The sequence below is a fragment of the Sciurus vulgaris genome (genome assembly GCF_902686455.1).
Source record: "Sciurus vulgaris genome assembly, chromosome: 3".
Classification (NCBI taxonomy): domain Eukaryota; kingdom Metazoa; phylum Chordata; class Mammalia; order Rodentia; family Sciuridae; genus Sciurus; species Sciurus vulgaris.
This window is the reverse complement of record NC_136463.1, coordinates 83,784,133-83,805,863: the sequence shown is the minus strand read 5'-3', so window position 1 is coordinate 83,805,863 and position 21,731 is coordinate 83,784,133. Positions and strand designations below refer to the sequence as shown.

Genomic DNA, 21,731 nt, shown 5'->3' with positions numbered 1-21,731 from the left:
GGATTTAACTGTCTGGGGATGTCAGGCAAAGTTCCAGCAGGAAAAAACATTAAGTGACCTAAAAAAAGAAGAATCAGGATGAGGAGAGGGTTAGTCAGGGAGAAAACACTCTTTCCTGATAAACAAGCAATCAAAATATTCTGAGGTTCACTCTGGCAAACAGAATGAACCCCGGTTCTATGAATTAGTCCACCAGGAAGTACGTTTTCTTCCCAAAATAGAGAACTAAGAAGAAAACATGTAGCTGTGTAGTCAAATTCTGAATTCTTTAGCTGAGTAATATTGCCAATGGGAATTATAAACATATCTTCATTTTTCAGTGTTATATATAAACAATATTTAGCTCCACTTTATCAGAGGAGATGAAGAAAGGGGTTGGGGGTCATAAATTCAATGACTTGTGCCCAGCCATGACCTAGAAAAGTGGTCAGACAGGTAAAGTGCTGAGTAAAACTCCCTGGGTGTGACAGATTTGTGAGGGTGGGACACTAATGGCACATACTAAATTTGACCCTCAGGTAGCCAGTGAACCAGAAGCTCTGGAGTGATGGACATAAGGACTTCCATGGTGTAATGGTTAATTTTATGTATCAACTTGACAAGCATACAGGTCACCCAGATATGTGGCTAAACATTATTCTGAGTGTGTCAAGGGAGGGGGTGGATGAGATTGGCATTTAAGTCAGCACGCAGTACACTGAGTAAAGCAGATTGCCCTCCCCAGTACAATCGGGCCTCCTCCAAACTGTTGAAGGCCTCAGTAGAAAAAAAGGATGAGTGCCATGGTTTGGACATGAGCTGCCCCCCCCCCCCCAAAACTCCTGTATTAATGCAGGTATGTTTGGAGCTGAAATGATTGTAGATTGTAAGAGCCATAACCTGATCAGCCCATCCCAGTTTGAATGGACTAATCGGGTAGTAACTATTGGCAGGTGGGGAGTGGCTAAAGGATGTGGCTCACCAAGCTTGTATCCTGGAAGGGTGAATCTTCCCTAGGGTCCCTTTCCCTCTCCTTTCAAGTCCCGCCATGAGCTGAGCAGCTTTCCTCCACTGGGCCCTTCCCCAATGATGTGCTGCCTCATCTTGGGTCCTGAGCAACAGAGTCTATGGACTGAAACCTCTGAAACCATGAGCCCCAAATAAATTTTTCCTCATCTAAGTTGCTCCTTCAGGTATTTTGGTCAGAGTGATGCAACAACTAACTAAAACAACTAGTCAGAAAGCATTCTTTCCACTCATTTTCACATTGGGATATTGCCTATCTTTAGACCCTGCCCAAGCTGGAACATACAACATTAGCTTAGACCCTGACCCGAGCTGGAACTTACGCCATGAGTTCTCCTGCTTGCCCTCTGAAGACTTGGAATTTCTCAGTCTCCATAGTCACATGAGTCAGTTCCTTGTGTGTTATATTTATGCACATATGTTCCTGGATTTATGATGGGGTCAAATCCTGACCTAACCAATGGAATGTCCTAACATAGCCTAGCCTACCTTTAACACACTCAGAACACTTAGACAGTTGGACAAAATCATCTAACACAAGCCTATTTTATAAATATAGTGTTGGATATCTCATGTAATTTACTGAATACTATACTAAAAGTGGAAAACAGGTGGTAGTATGAGTGTGATTTCACACTGTCATAAAGTAAAAAACTCATTAGCAGACTCACAATAAGTAGGGGACTGTGCTTGTAGTTTATACACACACATATATATTCACATACATATTTATATTTATACACACATGCATACGCATGCATATGTACACACACACACACACACACACACACAGAGATACGTTGGTTCTGATTCTCTGAACAAACCTAAGTAATATACAAGGTAGTCCCCTCAGATGCATAAATCAGGCCCCACCAGGACAAAAGGGAAACTAACAGACAGAAATAAAACAGACATACAGAAACAGAGCAGACAGGTACAAAGCAGAGAAATACATAGACAGAGACAGATGGAAAGAAACAGAACAGACAGAAACAAAGAAACAGGTAAACACAAAGAGAGCGGACAGGCATATAGTCATACCTACAAATAGCAAAAACAGACAAAGAAAACAGATAAAACTTGAGAAAAAATATAGAATTTCACTAAACTCTCTATGATTGGCTCATGGGAATCTATTTCTGAATTTCAGGAAGCATATTTAAGAGGAAGAAATACCTTTCATACTTTAACCTCACCTCTGTCCAGCCAGAATCTGCTGCAAAGATACCTGTCAGCAGTCTACCTGGACTGAATGCATGCACTGGTACCCAGTTCTGACATTCACAGATACTCAAATATGAACCTGCAACCCCACCACAAGCCTGGGACCTGATCTCACCTCTGCAGATGACATGGTGTAAAGATGGCATACCACACACTAGCAGGAACCTCAACACAGCTGGAGTCACTTGGGGACATGGCCCACCCCAGACCAATTAGATACAGATCTTTAGGGCTGGAGCAGTGGCATGTTTTGAAAGCTCCTCAGGGGACTCAGGAAGGAAAGATTCTTATGTTGAAGGCCATATGCCTGGATTTCAGGGTTCGAACTTGAGAACAAGGCAAGCGGCCAAGTTTAATGGCTTTCTTCACCTGGGCACACAACAGTTACCACTCAGGACTCACGCAGTCTACTCTCTATACCACTTTCAAAGCTCCAGAGAGCACAGAATAATCAATAGCATGTCGTCACTCATTGGCACCAGGCTTAGGCGTCTACATATGCTGCCTCATTTAATTCTCATGACATCCTGTGATGTAGGTATTATATCTATTTTTTTAGGTAACAAAATAGAGTTAGAGAGAATAAATGGTTTACCAAGGTTAAATTGCTAGGATCAGGGCACAGCAGAGGCAGGATATGCAAACAGGTATTGCAAATTATACTCTGGGATGCATTGGTGCTCTGTCTCCCTCCCAGATGACTCTGACAGAAATAATCCATCTGGATGATATATACATAAATGTGTGTTTTGTGGGGTTTTTTTTCCTTCAGTGCTGGGGATGAAACCCAGGGCTCCACACATGCAAGGCAACACTCAACATCTCAGAGACATCTCTGCTTAGATAACTTTATTCTGGTCTCGCCAGCTATACATCACACTATCATTTAACTTAGACTGGTCTGAGAAAAGACACCAACAGAGCAAAAGCCCACCAAAAGCAAGAGAAGGTGAAGGAGCTTAAGCTTCTTCATTGCCTTTAATTAAGTTCACCAGAGAAGTGGATCACAAGGGATTCTGCAGAACTTTTTCCAGTTTTATTTATATTATTTTTAATCCCAATGTAACAAAAATGTTTTTCTTGAAACTTATTTCACCATTACAGGGCTTTTCCTATCTATTGAGAAATAGTGCCATCTACTGATACATTTTCACCCTGGTTCTTGTAAACCAGGAAAAAATTACCTACTGTTGTTTACGCCTTAATTATGAATGCTTTCCAAGACACGGCCCTCCTTTCCAAATATCTGTTCTGCACTTAAAGTCATATATATTACTTTCTTTTATAGCCACAAATGACAAATGGGTTTGAAATTAGACCAGCGCTTTCAAGCATCTGTCTTGATAAATGGAGCCTACAAATCAGGACTTGATGAGGTGGGGCAGTCAGGTGGCAAACACTTGGGTGTGCAGCCAAGAGACCAAGGTGCCCTGCATGGCAATAACCATATCTGTTTCCTTGAGCCCATTTGGGAGATACACAGCAAACAGAGAGGGCATGAGCTTTACATTCCAAAATGCCAAATACCTAGGAATCAACTTAAAAAGAGATGCATTTGACTGCTACACAGAAAATAATCTAAAATACATTATTAAGAGCAATCAAAGAGTACCTAAATAGGTATTGGGACATATATTCAAAATGGGGTAGAATTGCCCTAACGAGGGCAAAAAGTGGTTTTATGGAAGATAAAAATATCATAATCTGAGGACTCTCCATACTGCTTTCCAGAGTGGCTGCACCAATTTGCAACTCCACCAGCAATGTAAAAGTGTGCCTTTTCCCCCACAACCACGCCAACATCTATTATTGTTTCTGTTCATGATAATAGCCATTCTAACTGGAGTAAGATGAAATCTTAGAGTTGTTTTAATTTCCATTTCTCTAATTACTAGAGATGTTGAACACTTTTTCATATATTTATTAATTGCCCATATATCTTCAGTAAAGTGTCTGTTCAGTTCCTTTTGACCCAGTTATCCCACTCCTCAGTTTATACCCAAAGGACTTAAAATTAGTATACTATAGTAACCAGCCACATCAATGTTTATAGCAGCTCAATTCACAATAGCTAGATTGTGGAGCCAACCTAGATGCTCTTCAATAGATGAATGGATAAAGAAACTGTGGTATATATACACAATGGAATATTATTCAGCTATAAAGAAAAAAAATATTATGGCATTTGCAAATAAATGGGTGAAATTGGAGAATATCATGCTAAGTAAAATAAGCCAGTCCCAAAAAACCAAAGGACAAATGTTTTCCCTGCTACATGAATGATGATACATAATGGGGGTGGGGATAAGAGAAGAATGGAGGAACTTTAGATTATGTAGAGGGAAATGAGGAGGAGGGGTTGGGGGTATGAAAGATGGTGGAATGAGACAGACATCATTACCCTATGTACATGTATAATTACACAAACGGTATGAATTTACTCATGCACAACCATAGAAACAAAAAGTTGTACCCCATTTGTGTACAATGAATCAAAATGTAGTCTGTAAAAGTTTTAAAAAAGTAAATTTTTAAAAAATTATAATCTTCTTATATGCAAAGCACAGATATATAACATATCTGAGGTATTAAAATTTTCCAGTGGAGGAGAGGGATTTGGGGAAAACATTTTTTAAAGGCTCCTTAGGGAACAGCATAAGGAAAAAAATTGAGAAGCACTGAATTATGAGATTCAATATTGTAAATATCAATTCTTCCAACTAATCTATAGAGTCAATGTACTTCCAATCAAAGACCTGACAGGGTGCATGTCTCTATGTGTGTATGGGTGTATGCAGTGTGTGTCCTTTGGGCATGTGTGTGTGTGTGTGTGTGTGTGTGTGTGTGTGTGTATGTGAAATTGATATTCTGGTCACAAGCATATGAGGGGAGGGAAAGGAAAGGCAGTTTTCTTGACCATATATCAAGATTCATGATAATATCATAACAATTCACAGTGAGGCATTTCCCCAACAGTAGGCAACAAACAAACGAACAAAACAAAAAACAAGAGAGCCCAGAAACAGATTTATGCACATTTGGACACTTGGTTTACAGAACAGTAAAAGGAGTCCAATCAACACATAATAGGATTTCCCTATGAAAACAATGAAAACTGACCAGCACTTCTTCATTTCTGGATTGAAGATAGAAATGTGAAAGACTTCTGGGTCAGTGGTTCTTAAAATACGATCCCAAAACAATGAAGTCAGCATCACCTGGGAACTTGGTAGAAATGCAGATTCTCCTGCTTCACCCAGGTTTGCTGAGTCAGAAGGTCTGGTAGTGGGACCAGCTAGCTGTGTCACCAGGACAATTTTGATACACATTCAAGTTTGAGGGCTACAGTTTTAGAAATGAGTTTTGGGGAATATTTTCATTATCAAGTTAAGAAAAGTCTAATGAAACACAACTATGGTATAAAAGTAAAAAAAATAAATTTTAAATAGGAAAGTAAAAATGAAGAACTTCTCACCAAATGAAACCAAGAAAGGAAGTAAAAAAGATGAACCACACAGCAAAAGAAGAAATTTTGCAATATGTAAGCAACAAAGTTTCATATCTAGAATACATAAAGAACTTAAGAATAAGATAGTCCAAATGAAAAATGGGCCAGAAATCTGAGAAGCCATTCCTTAGAAGATGATACCCAAATGGTCACTTGACATAACAAGGTCCAAAAGGCTATTAGAAGTCAGAGAAATAAAAACGAAAAATCCAAAACTTAATATCTGCAAACTCACCAGAATATACAGAATCATAAAGATCAGCAACATTTAAGTGTTGGTAAGACTGTAGAACAAGGATTGGCAAATTTCCCTGTAAAAAGCAAGATGTAAATTATTTTTAGGTCTTGTGGTCAGAGACAAAACCCAGGGTATTTGAATTCAGTGGTTTATACAAGAGAAAACTTCTTGGCCTTCCCTGCCACCTTTGACTGGACAGTGAACCTTCACAGGCAGTGGATGGGTTTTGCCTCAGTTGCATTTGGCTGGAAACAACCTGGAAGAAGAGTCACAGGGTGTGGGTAGGGATGGGGTGGAGAAGAGGGGTAGCCACCATGGTCAATTTCCCTCTCGCCCCAGGGTCACTGAAATCTCAGCTTGCCCTTTGGTCCTGGGGAAGTTGGCTGTCTCCATCTGAGCAGCTGGCAGGAAGAGAGGCAGACTTCACTTCTTGGTGCCCTAGCCACTGCCAACAGCAGCATCCCCAAGGTGGTGACCCTCTAGGCCCTGGGCAGCTGTGAGGTGTGCCTGCTGGCAAAAGAGGAACAATGGTGGAAGAAGATGATATGGTCCAGTCTCCATGGTTCACAGTGCTGGAGGGGTCATTGGTGGCCTTGCACATTTGGGTGTGGGCCACCACTTGCTGATCCCTGCTGCAGAACAAAGGGAACACTTGTACACTGCAGGTAGTGCAAAGGTGAAACACTGCTTTGGAAAATTGTTGTTATCATGTATTAAAATACTGGTGCAAAGCATGTTTGGCAATTCTTCCAAATGTAAGCCAAACAGAAGTGTACACACACACACACACGTGCACACAGAAATTAGTATAAGAATGCTTATGTCAGAATTACTCATAAAAGTCAAAACACGACAAACGTCAAAGGTCAAATAGCATTAGAATGGGAAAATAAATGTTAATATAGTCACATAGTGAAAATCTTTTCAGCAATATAAATGGACAAATTATCACTTTGAGCAACAGGGATGAATCTGATAATGTTGTGCAAAAAACAATACATGCTATTGATTCCATTAATAAAATTGTGTTTGACTGATAAAACTATAAAGAAAAACAAAAAAATGAACTCTATTCTTCCCTATCCTCCCCCTTATTATGAATTAGCATCTGCATATCAGAGAACACATTCAGTCTTTGGTATTTTGGGTTTGATTTATTTCACTTAGCATGATATTCTCTACTAACTCCTTCCATTTACCAGCTAATGTCAGAATTTCATTTTTCCTTAAAGTTGAGTAATATTCCATTGTGTGTGTGTGTGTATGTGTGTGTGTGTGTGTGTGTGTGTGTATATAATATTTTCTTTATCCATTCATTTGTTGAAAGGCATCTAGGTTGGTTCCATAGTTTGGCTATTTCGCATTGAGTTGCTATAAACATTGATATGGCTGTGCCATTGTAGTATATAATGAACAAAAAAAATTTTTTAATTAAATTTAAAAAAAAGAAAAACAAAAAAAATATCATCATAAAAGTCAGGATTAGAGTTAAAGGATAGCCATAGTGATTGGAAGGATAGACTAAGATGCTTCTGAAATGATGGCAATGTCATATTTCAGGTCTTTGGTGGTCGTAATCCTGGGGTTTGAGTTGTAATGAGTAAGGGATTAGCAAACAACACCAATGACCCAAATCTATTGCACCATCTTTTTCTAAGTGAAGTTTTATTAAAACAGACACACATCGGTTTTCATATTGTCTATGTCCATCTTTGCATTAAAAATAGAAGAGTTGGATAGTTTTTACAGAGACCATGAAGCCTACAAAACCTAATTAATGTATTTACCATCTGGCCTTTTATACAAATGTTTGACAATGCAAGTAATAAATCATTGAGCTGTATACTTCTATTTTATATACTTTTCCATGTGTATATTCTATTTTACAATTTTAACAACATGTATATAAACAATTAGCTCTGCCTCAAATTTGGCAATAGACACTGCATAAAATAACAATTTCTTTCAAGACAACAAATAACCTTTTCTTTAATTTATTACATTGATTATGTAGACAAAACAAACTGGACTTTCTTCTAGAACTGATTTCATTTTCAAAATTGACATATGCAGGAGAATGAGTCATCAACTTTCCCTCCAAATACTTTGATATTTCTTAAAGATGCTGTAAAGATTGTACAATGATACTCGAAGGCACTTGTGACAAGTACCTCACCAAATGTTGTCATGTTTCTAAGTTGTTCTTAAAAGATAGCACCCAGGTATCTGTAAGCATACTAGAACTCAACAAATGAACCATATTCAGCCATGCCTTGCTTACATGGTGATGTAAGGGAATGCAACTTACCAGAGAGTGTTAACTTTCTCACTTTGCATTTAGTAAATGCAAACAAAATTTACTTAGAATCTACCATGCCAAAGGTTTTATTTTCACCATTTTAATGTAAACATTTCTGAAATATTTTATATCTTTCCACACCTTTTGCACAAAAAGTGGTGAGAATAATTTATTCTTCTCTTTATGACTCAGTCTGATTTTGGATCCAAACTGTAGACTAAAATATGGGTTTTCAAATGTACAATGTAGCTGAGAAGCCCACATAAAGAAGTCTAACATACATCACATGTGCAAAGAAGAGTTGGAGAAATGGGGTGTGGTGAGTCCCACCCGTTTGATCTTCCTGAGAGAATACAGACTACTGGATTCCAGAAGCATCAGTGGAAACCACTGGAGTCACGTAGGGACATTCACAAGAACTGCTGAAGGATAGAAGACTGCTCTAGCCTCGAATATTCTAAATCACAGTCTGAGGTTGGTACAGTCTTTAAAATTTGAATTTGTTTTTAGTGTCCTTCACAGCGTCAGCAATCACTCTTGCTGCTGTCAGGGTCCTCCCTATCTCCTTGGACTTCTTCACCTGCCCACCTCTAATATCTGTGGTTCTCTAACTGGGAAATCAGTCATCAAACTCCTTAGAAGTGTGGATAAATCCACATTAACAGAGATCAAGAGGCTCTTTCTTGAATAAGGGACACAGGTTTTACATTATGAACCTTGAGTGATCCATTTTGATGGCCAAATACCTATTTTTCTAGTAAGGAAATTCTCTACTACCAAGATAATGGATTTACATTGTAGATCTTGAGTCTATTTTCTCAAGTGGAAGATGTTTCTAGAATCTCTCAGTCTAAGGACAATGACCACTAGTGACGTTCACACACAAATATTTGGATTGACTCTAATGCATTTAGATTTACTAATATTAAACACATATTCATAGTAGTGGTGAAGAAAATATTTCTCCTCTCTCACCTTCCCTACATACTCAAATTCTTTGCTCTACACTTAATCTAATAGTCATGGAATTCACTAAATTTATTTTAAAAGTGAAATAAACTGTTACATTCTCTCTGAGATAATATGTTCACCCTGGAGTTTTGGACCTGTTAATGGCAGCCATCTCAGCAAATTTACATACTTTGTGATATGAGGGCATTGGGGAAAGGAATCCATTGAAGGTATTTAAAGGAAGGAAATCTAAAACATGCATATTGATATTGTTAGTCAACTTTCTGTTGCTGTGACAAATATCTGAGATAATCAATTCATAAGGAGGAAAAGTTTCCTTGGGCTCATACAAGTTTCAATCCATGGTAACTTGGTCCTGTGACTTTGGGGCCAAGGCATCACAGTACATCATGCCAGGAGCGTGTGGCAGAGACCTGTCACCTTGTGGCAGTTACAAAACAAAGAACAGACTAACAGAGAGAGGGATCCCAATAGCCCCTTCAAGGCCACACCCCCAATGACCTAACTTCCTTCCATCAGACCCCACCTCCTTATCTCCCTCATCTCCCATTAGTGCCACAGGTCATAACCAAGTCCTCAACACATGAGCCTCTGGGAGACATCACAGGTCCAAATTATAACAGGCATAGAATAAGCAAACCACAAAGGCACAAGATTCAGTTACCTCCGATGGCCAGTTATAGGAAACAAAGTCAGTTCAACAACTTAATCCTGATGAGATATTCCTCTAGGGGCCTTAAGCTTCCTGCCAATTAAACTTCAAGGTTATTTCATCTCAGGGGAAATAGGAGAGGTACTGAGAAATGAAATTGAACAAATTATGTTATGTGCGGTTATGCACACATAACAATAAATCCAAATATTGTGTGTAATTAAAATGCATCAATAAAAAAATTAAAAAATGTCTATAAAGAAATTGTAAGATTTGGGGAACCACATTTTTAATGGAATTGAATATAGTTTCTGATTTTATATATGTATACATTCTGAAAAGTGGATAATATCTTAAAGGAAATCTCTACCCTCCAGAATTGTGATACTCCTACCTCTTCTGCTAACTTGCCAAGTGGTTATCCTGTTTGACCTTGAATACAAGGTTAGGGAACTTTCTGTATTAGCTCAATAATATTCAATACTTAGTAGAGTATATTCTAACTATTTGCATTTGGTACAAAATTATAAAAATCCTTTCTATTATGTGGGAATAATTATATTTGATATAAGAAATGTTAAATCTATAGAAGTCAATTCAAATGTAAACATTATAAAAGATAACCTTTTTTATTAGAGCTTTTTAATTACACATAGTAGTTAGTTCATCTTGACAAACTCATTGTTTTTGTCAGATTTTTCACTGCTGTGACTAAAAGACCCAACCAACACAATTATAGATGAGAAAAGATTTATTTAGGGACTCAAGGTTTCAGAGGTCTTAGTCCATGGACAGCAGACTTCCATTCCTCAGGTCTCCAGGTGAGACTGAACATCATGGCGGAAAAGTGTGGCAGAGGAAAGCAACTCACATGGTGATCAGAAAGCAGAGAGACAAACTCCACTCAGATACAAAGTATATACCTGGAAGCCAGGCCCCCAGTGAACCACTTCCTCCAGCCATACCCTATCAGCCTTCAATTTCCATTCAGTTCAGTTAATCCCTATCAAGCAATTAATTATTGATTGGGTTAAGACTTTCACAACCCAATCATTTCTCCTCTGAACCTTCTTGCATTGTCTCATACAGGAGCTTTCGGGGCACACCTCACATCCAAACCATAACACTCACACATGCGTGGAAATTTATTTCAGTTTGCGATTTCCCCCTTTTCCTTCTCATCTCCCTCTTCTCTCCCATTCTCCTTCCTCTACTCTACCAGACTTTCTTTTGCTCATCTATTAATTTGTATTCGATTGGTTCTTTATGTTATCTTATCCTTCCCTCGCCCTTCCTTTATTTTACTCTAGCTTCTGCATATGAGAGAAAACATTCTCTTTGAGTTTCTGAGTTTGGTTAATTTCACTTAGCATGATATTCTCCATTTCCACCCATTTACCAGCAAATGCTATAATTTCATTCTTTTTTATGGCTGAGTAGAACTCCATCATAAATACACACCACAATTTCTTAATCCATTCATCTATTGACTGGCATCTGGGTTGGTTCCATAATTTAGCTATCATGAATTGTGCTGCTATACACAGTGAGGTAGCTGTGTCACTGTAATATGCCGACATTATTGACATATGGCCTTCAGGGAAAATACCAAGGAGTGGTATAGCTGGGTCATATTGTGGCCATCCTACTTTTTAAGGAATCTTCATAGTGCTTTCCAGACAGGTTGTACTAGTCTGTACTAGTCTGCAGTCCCACCAACAATGTACAAGTGTACCTGTTCCCTCACAGCCTTGCCTGCATTTCTTGTTTGTATTCTTGATCATTCCCATGACTGGAGTGAGATGAAATCTTACTATAGTTTTGATTTGCATTTCCCTGATTGCTAGATATGTGGAACATTTTATATACTTATTGGCCATTCATATTTCTTCTTTTCAGACATTTCTGTTTAGTTCTTTTGCCCATTTAGGGGTTTTGATGTTAACAGATATCTTTTATTTTTTTAAATTTATTTTTATTGTAAACAAATGGGATACATGTTGTTTCTGTTTGTACATGGAGTAACAGCATACCATTTACGTAATCATACATTTACATAGGGTAATGTTGTTTGATTCATTCTCTTACTTTTTCCTTCCCCCCACCTCTCCCACCCCTTTTCCCTCTATACAGTCCTTCCTTCCTCCATTCTTGTCCCCCCACTCCCCATTATGTGTCATCATCCACTTATCAGCGAGATCATTTGTCCTGTGGTTTTTTGAGATTGGCTTATCTCACTTAGCATGATATTCTCCAATTTCATCCATTTGCCTGCAAATGCCATAATTTTATTATTCTTTATAGCTGAGTAATATTCCATTGTATATATATACCACAGTTTCTTTATCCATTCATCAATTGAAGGACATTTAGGTTGGTTCCACAGTCTGGCTATTGTGAATTGAGCAGCTATGAACATTGATGTGGTGTATCTCTGTAGTATGCTGATTTTAAGTCCTTTGGGTATAGGCTGAGGAGTGGGATAGCTGGGTCAAATGGTGGGTGCATTCCAAGTTTTCTAAGGAATCTCCACACTGCTTTCCAGAGTGGCTGCACTAATTTGCAGCCCCACCAGCAATGTATGTGTGTACCTTTTTCCCCACATCCTCTCCAACACCTATTGCTGCTTGTATTCTTGATAATCACCATTCTAATTGGGGTGAGATGGAATCTTTGGGTAGTTTTGTTTTGCATTTCTCTTATTACTAAAGATGGTGAGCATTTTTTCATATGTTTTTTGATTGCTTGTACATCTTCTTCTGTGAAGTGTCTGTTCATATCCTTAGCCCATTTGTTGTTTGAGTTATTTGTATTCTTCATGTAGAGTTTTTTGAGTTTTTTATATATTCTGGAAAGTAGTGCTCTATCTGAAGTATGAGTGGCAGAGATATTCTCCCACTCTGTAGGCTCTCTCTTCGCATTGCTGATAGTTTCCTTTGCTGAGAGAAAGCTTTTTAGTTTGACTCTGTCCCAGTTATTGATTCTTCCTTTTATTTCTTGTGCTATGGGAGTCCTGTTAAGGAAGTCTGATCCTAAGCCAACAAGTTGAAGATTTGGACCTACTTTTTCTTCTATAAAATGCAGGGTCTCTGGTCTAATTCTGAGGTCCTTGATCCATTTTGAGTTGAGTTTTGTGCAGGGTGAGAGATAGGGGTTTAGTTTCATTCTGTTGCATATGGATTTCCAGTTTTCCCAGCACCATTTGTTGAAGAGGCTATCTTTTCTCCATTGCATATTTTTGGCACCTTTGTCTAGTATGAGAAAATTGTATTTATTGGGGTTTGTGTCCATGTCCTCTATTCTGTACCATTGATCTACCTGTCTATTTTGGTGCCAATACCATGCCGTTTTTGTTACTATTTCTTTGTAGTATAGTTGAAGTTCTGGTATTGCAATACCCACTGTTCCATTCTTCCTGCTAAGGATTGCTTTAGCTATTGTGGGTTTCTTATTCTTCCAGATGAATTTCATGATTGCTTGCCCTATTTCTGTAAGGTACATCATTGGGATTTAATTGGAATTGCATTGAATCTGTATAGCAGTTTTGGTAGTATGGCCATTCTGACAATATTAATTCTGCCTATCCAAGAACATGGGAGATCTTTCCTTAACAAAATATTGGCAAACTGTATCCAAAAACATTAAGAAAATTGTGCACCACGATCAAGTGGGGTTCATCCCTGGAATGCAAGGATGGTTTAACATCCATAAATCAATAAATGTAATCCATCATGTCAATAGACTTAAGGATAAGAATCATATGGTTATATCAATTGATGCAGAGAAAGCGTTCAACAAAATACAACACCCCTTCATGCTCAAAACACTAGAAAAAATAGGGATAGTAGGAACATACCTGAACATTGTAAAGGCTATTTATGCTAAGCCCATGGCCAACATCATTCTTAATGGAGAAAAACTGAAACCATTCCCTTTAAAAACAGGAACAAGACAGGGATGTCCTCTTTCACCACTTCTATTCAACATTGTCCTCGAAACTCTAGCCAGAGCAATTAGGCAGGCTAAAGAAATTAAAGGGATATGAATAGGAAAAGAGGAACTCAAGCTGTCACTATTTATTTATAATTTCTATATAAATATAGAATATATATAGAATATATGTAGAATATAATATCCTTCTATATTTAGAGGATCCAAAAAACTCCTCCAGCAAACTTCTAGACCTCATCAATGAATTTAGCAAAATAGCAGGCTATAAAATCAACACGCATAAATTGAAAGCATTTTTATATGCAAGCGATGAAACATCTGAAAGGGAAATGAGGAAAACAACTCCATTTGCAATAGCCTCCAAAAAAAAAAAAAAATACTTGGGAATCAATCTAACCAAAGAGGTAAAAGATCTCTACAATGAAAACTACAAAACATTGAAGAAAGAAATTGAGGAAGACCAGATATCTTTTATTTCTTAAAAACAATAGGGTCTCAGTACATGTATTTCATTTTAAATTGTGTGGATTGCTCCCTACCTAAAGAGATTATTTCAATAAAAATAAGAATATTCTTAATTAATGAACAATATATGGTCTGGCTACTATCTGAGAAATATGTCTCTAAATATCTAAATGAATTACCCAAATTAATACAAATACCATTATGGTCTGAATGTTCATGCCCCCTCCACAGATTCATATGTAGAAAACTGATCCCCAAAATGATTATTAAGAGTCAGATATTGATAGTTGGGAGCCTTTGGGAGATATTTAGTTCATGAGGTAGAGCACTCATAAATGGGGTCAATGTCTTGCAAAAGGAGCCCAAGGGAGCTTGTGAGCCCCCTTCAAGCACATGAAGATGCTGAGAATAAATGCACCATTCATCTATAAAATGGGTCCTCAGCAGACACTGAGCCTTCCAGTGCCTTGATCTTGGACTTCCTTGTCCCCACAACAGTGAGAAACAATTTTTTTATAAGCCACCCCATTTATAGAGTTTGCTAGAACAAACCAAATGAACTAAGTCAAATACTTTATGACTATAAATTATAACCCCCTTAAGCAATTAAAAGTTGCTCTGTAGGTATGCAATCAATTATTAATTTGAAAATAATTCAGGATTCTTGAAACAGAAGATCTAAAGAAAAATTCAGATTTAGTCTGGTACAAAGAATGGGGTGTTGAGAAAACCCACCATACAGCACAGAACTTGCAAATCCCCAGGTAGCCTAGCTCAGTAACGAGGAGAACCAAAGTTAACTTTTTCCTTTGGGCTTTAAAAAAGAAATAACCTTATTTTTCTTCCTGTAAGGAACAGCAATTTTATACAAAACTTTATAAAAGTTTGTATGAATCAAAAAGAAGCCAAGGCATAAAAAATTATTCAACATGACAGTTAAAAAATTTGATAAAACTCAGAACACATCGAAACCATTTCAGCAGCTGCTGTGACATTCTGGGTGAAAATGTCCAAGGGAGAAAAAAAACAAACTTTAAATCGGGACCAGGCCACCTCTCCTGTTTGCACTGGGGCTATTTCATCTGCTATCCTCTCTGAAAAAAGACTGTGGTCCTTGAAATCACACACAAATGCTTCCAGGGCCCTCTGGTGGTGATTTATAGACCTTGGAAGTAAAATCGAAATGACCATGAATAGAAGGAAGGCAGCCAGGGTCAAGACCAAATTCTAAGAACTCCTCTACAGGACTCAACATTTTTCAATGTACAGAGTTTGTCTCTCTCAACCACAGTTGATTCTATCTTTCTTTAGTCTCCTACCCAAGAAAAAACTGTTTTTCTTACTTCTCAACTTGCTGCAACTTTAAAAAGAAAAAAATGTAGTACCTTGACACAAATCATCCTTTCTGTTTCCCTTTAGAAAAATTTAACCAAGAAGTGGATGTGCAGCTGAGTGGTAGACGGTTTGCCTTGTGTGCATGAGATTCTGGGTTTGATTCCCAGGACTGCAATAATTTTAATCAAAAAACAAAGACCAAGTACAACATCGGTTAGTGTTTCACAAACGCAAACTCGTAAGTCTGCAGAAATGTATTTATTTACATTTTCTGAGTACTGGCAAGTACATTAGCTTTGTAAATCTTTTATTTTGCTAAAAATAGTGGTTTTAACAAGGTAAAAATTATATAAATGGAGTAGGATCCTGGCAGCAGCTGCAGCGGCTCCTACCTTCCTTTCGCTTCCGGAAACACGGCCTTTGGAGTGCGGCCTCTGATGGCCTCATCAGGGTGTTCAAGGATATGAAGGTGCACAGGTCTTCGACGCCAGAGGAAGTGAAGAAGTGCAAGAAGGCAGTGCTCTTCTGCTTGCCTGAGGACAAGAAGAGCATCATCCTGGAGGAGGGCAAGGAGATCCTGGTAGGTGATGTGGATGACCCCTAGCCACCTTTGTCAAGATGCTGCCCGACAAAGACTGCCGCTGTACCCTTTATGGTGCAATCTATCAGACCAAGGAGAGCAAGAAGGAGGACCTGGTGTTTATTTTCTGGGCCCCTGAGTCTGCACCCCCTAAGAGCAAAATGATCTATGCTAGTCCCAAGGATGCCGTCAAGAAGAAACTGACAGGGATCAAGCATGAATCACCCACAAACTGCTATGAGGAGGTCAAGGACTGCCGCACCTTGGCTGAAACACTGGGGGACAATACTGTCATCTCTCTGGAGGGCAAACCTTTGTTTGCCTGGAGCATCTGGCACCCCAGACCTGCCCTAGGGGGTTGCAGGCTGCCCCCTTCCTGCCAGACCGGAGGGGCTAGGGGGGCTCCCAGCAGGGGGAGGGCATTCCCTTCACCCCAGTTGCCAAACAGCCCCCCTGACCCCCTGGACCTTCCTCCTCCCTTCATCCCTAATGGTTCTGGCCTTCCCAAGCTGCTTTTGATCTTCTGATTCCTCTTGGATTGAAACAGACCAAGTCTTCCCCCAGGCACCCAGTTTGGGGGGGCTGTATTTTTTTAATGACACTCCTACTGCCCACCTGTTCCTCCCCCATCCCATGCGACCAACTTCTAACTGCAATAGTGACTGTGTGTTTGTCTGTTTAGTTCTGCGTATAAATGGAATATTGTGGAGATGATCCCTCCCTGTGTCGGCTGGTTCCCCTCCCTTTTCTCTTGGTCTTGACCATTCATGGAAGCAGGACCAGTAAGGGACCTTGGATTAAAAAAAAAACAAAAACAAAACAAACAAACAAAAACGTGTATAAATGATTTTCAACAGAAACTGCAATTCAAAAGGGGGTTACTCAATAACCTATTAAAGTTGGAATGCTCACCCAGCCAGGTGAGATTCCTCTACTTCATCTAATAAGCCATACCTTTATAAAGGGGAAATACTGGTGAATGATACTGGTTAAATTATGTTGTATATTGTGTGCATATATGAATATGTGACAATAAATCCCACCATTATGTACAATGATAATGCACTGATAAAAAATATGGAGGGAAAAAAATCCATCTAAATCTACCTCAAAGGTAGATGGCCCAATTAATAGAAACTTTATTCACAGAAGAACCTGTTGGTTGAACACTATAATCAACTGGGAAGTTTTAAAAATGAGGAATCCAGCCTACTTCCAGAGATCCTGGTGTAATTGACTTGGGGTGAGGCCAGGACATCAGTGGTCTATAAAAGCTCCTGAGGACATTGCTAAGGATAGCCAAGGTTGGGAACCACTGCACTGAGGATGCCCCTACTGCCAGAGGATCACAGCAAGGCAGGCCAGGCTGCTCCCCTCTCTGCTTGGGACTGAATCCACACTTTTCCATCCACTCTACCCCACTTTTCCTACCCCTCCTCTTTTTTGTCCAGCTGTAAAGTACCAAAATTGACAGGGGTGAGGGGATACTTCTCAGCAGCATTTTGCTGTAGACTAATACCTTCTTGAGACGTTTTTACCCCTGGCTTCTGTGATACCATGTTCTCTTCTTTCCCTGGCATCCTATCTGGCAATTCCTTCCCATTTTTAACACCAGCAATTCTCACACTCTAAGGAGAGCAGAATCACTTGGAGATCTGGCTAAGATGTAGATAGATAGCTCACCCAATCCCAGGGGCTCTCATTTAGTAGATCTGAGTTGAGCTCAAGAACTTGCATTTCTAGCAAGTGCTCAGGGGATGCTACTGCCAGTGGTCTGGGGGACACACTTTAGGAACCATGCTCTTGCACTACATGTTGAAGTTCCCCAAGGCTCAGTCTGGGGCTCTTCTCTCATAGCACTGCACATTCTCTTCCTGTGAATTGCAGCCAAGATTGCCCCTTAAATTACATGGCCCATGTTTCTATCTCTGGCCAGATGTCTTGTAAGCATCTTCTAAGTCCCAATGACCTATTCAATACCTCCACTTCATGATCTCAACAGCATCTCCCTCTCAGCATTCCAAGGCCAGGCTTGTGATCTTGACCCTACTTAAGCCTTGTCCTCTTCCTTCTCTAGGGTCCCATGTCATAGTCAATGTCTGCACCACCCAACTGTGTCGCTGGCTCTTTGCGGTTCCAAAATCCATGGATATTTGTCACCACCTGCAGCAACAACTTGCACGGGTCTTATGGGTGGTGGAGTGGAAACTGAGGCACTTCTATCTTTCTCTTTGGTGCACTGCTTTCTTGCTTGTTTATAGAGGATAGAGGAAATGAGGTTTACTTGCTTTGAGAGGAGAGAGAGAGAGACCCCGCTTATCAAAGAGAAAGAAACTTTGCTTAAGAGAGAAACTTTGAAAGAAAGATAGGCTTTTCTTAGAGCTTAGAAGGAGAGAGGCCTGCCACGCCTTAAAGTCCTGCATCCTGTGAACTAAGGGTGTGTCTACCTAAGGTCCCCTAGTGATGCGTCTCAGTCCTCCGTTCCGCAATCTGCCTTCCGCAGCTGCCCCTACTCACTGCTGTGTTTTTCCCTCTGGCTGCTTCTAATGGCTGCAGTGGCGTGTCTTCTTCTCTGGCTACTGCTGCGCCGTGTGTCTTTTCCTCTGGTTGCTTCTAATGGCTGCTATATCTCTGTCTCGCGCTGCCTACGCTTATATCAACTCCAGGACGCAGAGAGCAGGGCCACGCCTCTTACGCAAAGATTAGGCGAGACGCTCCAGCAGGCAATTAGTGCTCGAGAACACATGTGCATACATTGTGTGCGTGGACGAGAAAATCACCTGAGTGTGCTTATGTCAATTAACCTCCTCGCTGCCAATGTGATCAGGCACCATCCTGGCGCCGCCAACATGGCACAGCCCCCAACACAACTGCACAAGCCACTGGCACCATCATCTCCCTCCTGCCCGTGACCAACAAGCAGTTCATCTCATCCCAAAGTCTATTAACCTCCAAAATATTTCTCAAATAGGTTTGCTTTCCTCATAACTACTACCTTCCCCCTGACTTAGGTTGCAGTCTTCACTTACCTGGGCTACAGTTTCCTCATATTCACCCTTGCATCCACCCATCCTCCATCAATTTTTTCTCCACATTATAGGCAGTTACTTTTCAAAATGAAAATCAGATTCTATCATTCTCTGCCATTTAATGGCTTTTCACTGATATAGAATCAAGATCAAATTTTTATTTAACTTGGTTTCTAAGTCCTTGAAGGCACTGGCCTCTGCTCATCTTACCAGCCCCTCCTGATGCTCCTGTCTGTCTGCTATCTGAACACCAGCCATAGGAGCCTTCTTTCAGATCCCTGAACTCTCCTAGCTCCCTCCTGCACAAGGATCTCCCCAGTGCCATCTATGTCATCTAACATGTAATACATGCCACCAGTCCCACTTTCCCTTTGTCTTGCCCTAGTTACCCCCAACTGATGATGATTCAGCTCTCAGGCAAGATGTTGCTTGTTCTGGAAAAATTTTAGGTTATACATTTGTGCTCAACTCCATAAGACCCAAGTCTTTTTTCATAACAAATATTTTGTAATTTCACCTCTACTATCCTAAAATTGATCTTCCAGATCCTAAACCTCCCTACACACATAATTTTTTTTTTATTGCGGTACTGGGGATTGAACCCAGGGCCTTGTGCTTGCGAGGTAAACAGTCTACCAACTGAGCTATATCCCCAGCCCCACACATAATTTTTAAAACCATCAATGTAGTGTCCGAATCATAATATAAAGCACCAATAATGGGAAAGCAAATAATGAATTAAAAAGATGTATTTCAATATATAAATGCCCACTAACTTCAAAAGACTTGATTGGGCAATCTTATGTTTACAGAATCAGTATACAGAATCACTGTGAATAAAAAAGCCCCAAATGCAGATCAATATAGGATTGTCATGTTGGTGACTCAAATGCCATCAGCAACTCTGCTGCCAGTGACATGAGTTTCCAAAATGATGAACAACTCTCATTAAGGCTGCAAATAAAATGAAATACAATCTTCCCTCAATTTATACTGAATTAAAAACTGCAACATAACTATATCAGAAAGAATTAAGAGGATACTTGATTTAAACAAGGTAAATCATAACATAAAATCAAAAAGGCCCAAAATTTTAAATTCAGATATAATAATATGTAAGTGACTTAGAAATATGATGGTGTCTACCAGAACAAGGAGTTTAGAAAGTAAAAGCAAGTTTCCACTGGAATGAAGACTGGAGTGGAAGACTTATTTTCCTATGTTAAAATCAGGCTAAATACTTGGTGTTTATATGTAAGATATAATTCAGTTCCAAGCTCAGATAATTAAATACATGGCTAAGAGAATATTTGGAAGTCATATGTGAAGTGAGACAATTCTTTACCTCGAATACTGTCCTATAAGCTGTCCTATAAGCTGTAGGATGTCAAACCCTCTATTCCTCTCCACTAAATCCCTGCAATCATATGTGGAGGCCAACAAAAATGCTCCCACCAATTTCTGAAGTTCCTGGTAAGTGACAGTACTGAATCAGCACTTAACCACCCCAAATGCTCTCACAGAACCTCAATTTTCCTTTGTTATGGTTAAGTTCACTAGCAAATACTCTGAAGGTTCCACAGATTGAAAACATCCAATATTACATTTGTATTGGACATGTACGATTTTTATTCTTGTTATTACTTCCTAAATAATGTAGCATGACCACTAATTATAGTATTTATATCATATTAAATATTATAAGTAAACTAGAGGTGAGTTAACGTGTTCAGGAAGATGTACCTAAGTCATATGCAAATACTACACAATTTTATATAAGAGACTTGAGCATGCATGGATTTTGACTGACTTAGTCTGGGACAAGTGACACATGAAAAAACAGTCTTTAATATCAGATCTTAAAATATCCCTCATCATAAGTGATGTATGGTTCAGTCTCTCTCCCCTGCACACTTCTTATGATTTAGAAGGAGATATTTTTCAAGCCATATAAATCTACCCCAGTCGACTGAATATTTTGGCATCAGTATAGGCCCAAGGAACAAACAGGATCAAAGCAGGACAGAAACTTCCAGAGCAACGGCTCTGAGGATAAAAATAAGTCCATAGTTACATCCATGATCCTGGAGCATCTTTTAAAATTAAGAATAGGTGGATCATAAGCTATTTAAGAGAAAATGTAAGATAATTAGAATGTTTGGGAAAGGTAAAAAGTCTGTAATGGGTGACATTTCCCTGAGTATAATGAGGCAAGCATGAGTTAACAATTATAAGCAGTAACAGGACTCTGTCAAGAAGAATTAGGAGAACCTGTCCAAAACAGACAGGTAGACCAATGGTATAGAATAGAGGGCACAGAGACAAACTCACATAAATACAGTTATCTCATACTAGACAAAGGTGCCAAAAACATACAATGGAGAAAAAAATAGCCTCTTCAACAAATGATTCTGGGAAAACTGGAAATCCATATGCAGCAAAATGAAATTAAACCCCTATCTCTCACCTTGCA

At 39.2% G+C, this 21,731-nt stretch overlaps 1 pseudogene across 1 annotated transcript; it reads left to right on the top strand.

Annotated features, from left to right (window-relative positions):
• The first annotated feature begins 6,534 nt into the window (after positions 1–6,534).
• LOC306655743 (cofilin-1-like) lies at positions 6,535–16,756 on the top strand (annotated as a pseudogene). The gene is made up of 2 exons: positions 6,535–6,640; positions 16,012–16,756. The product of its transcript is annotated as a cofilin-1-like (transcript).
• Positions 16,757–21,731: the final 4,975 nt, after the last annotated feature.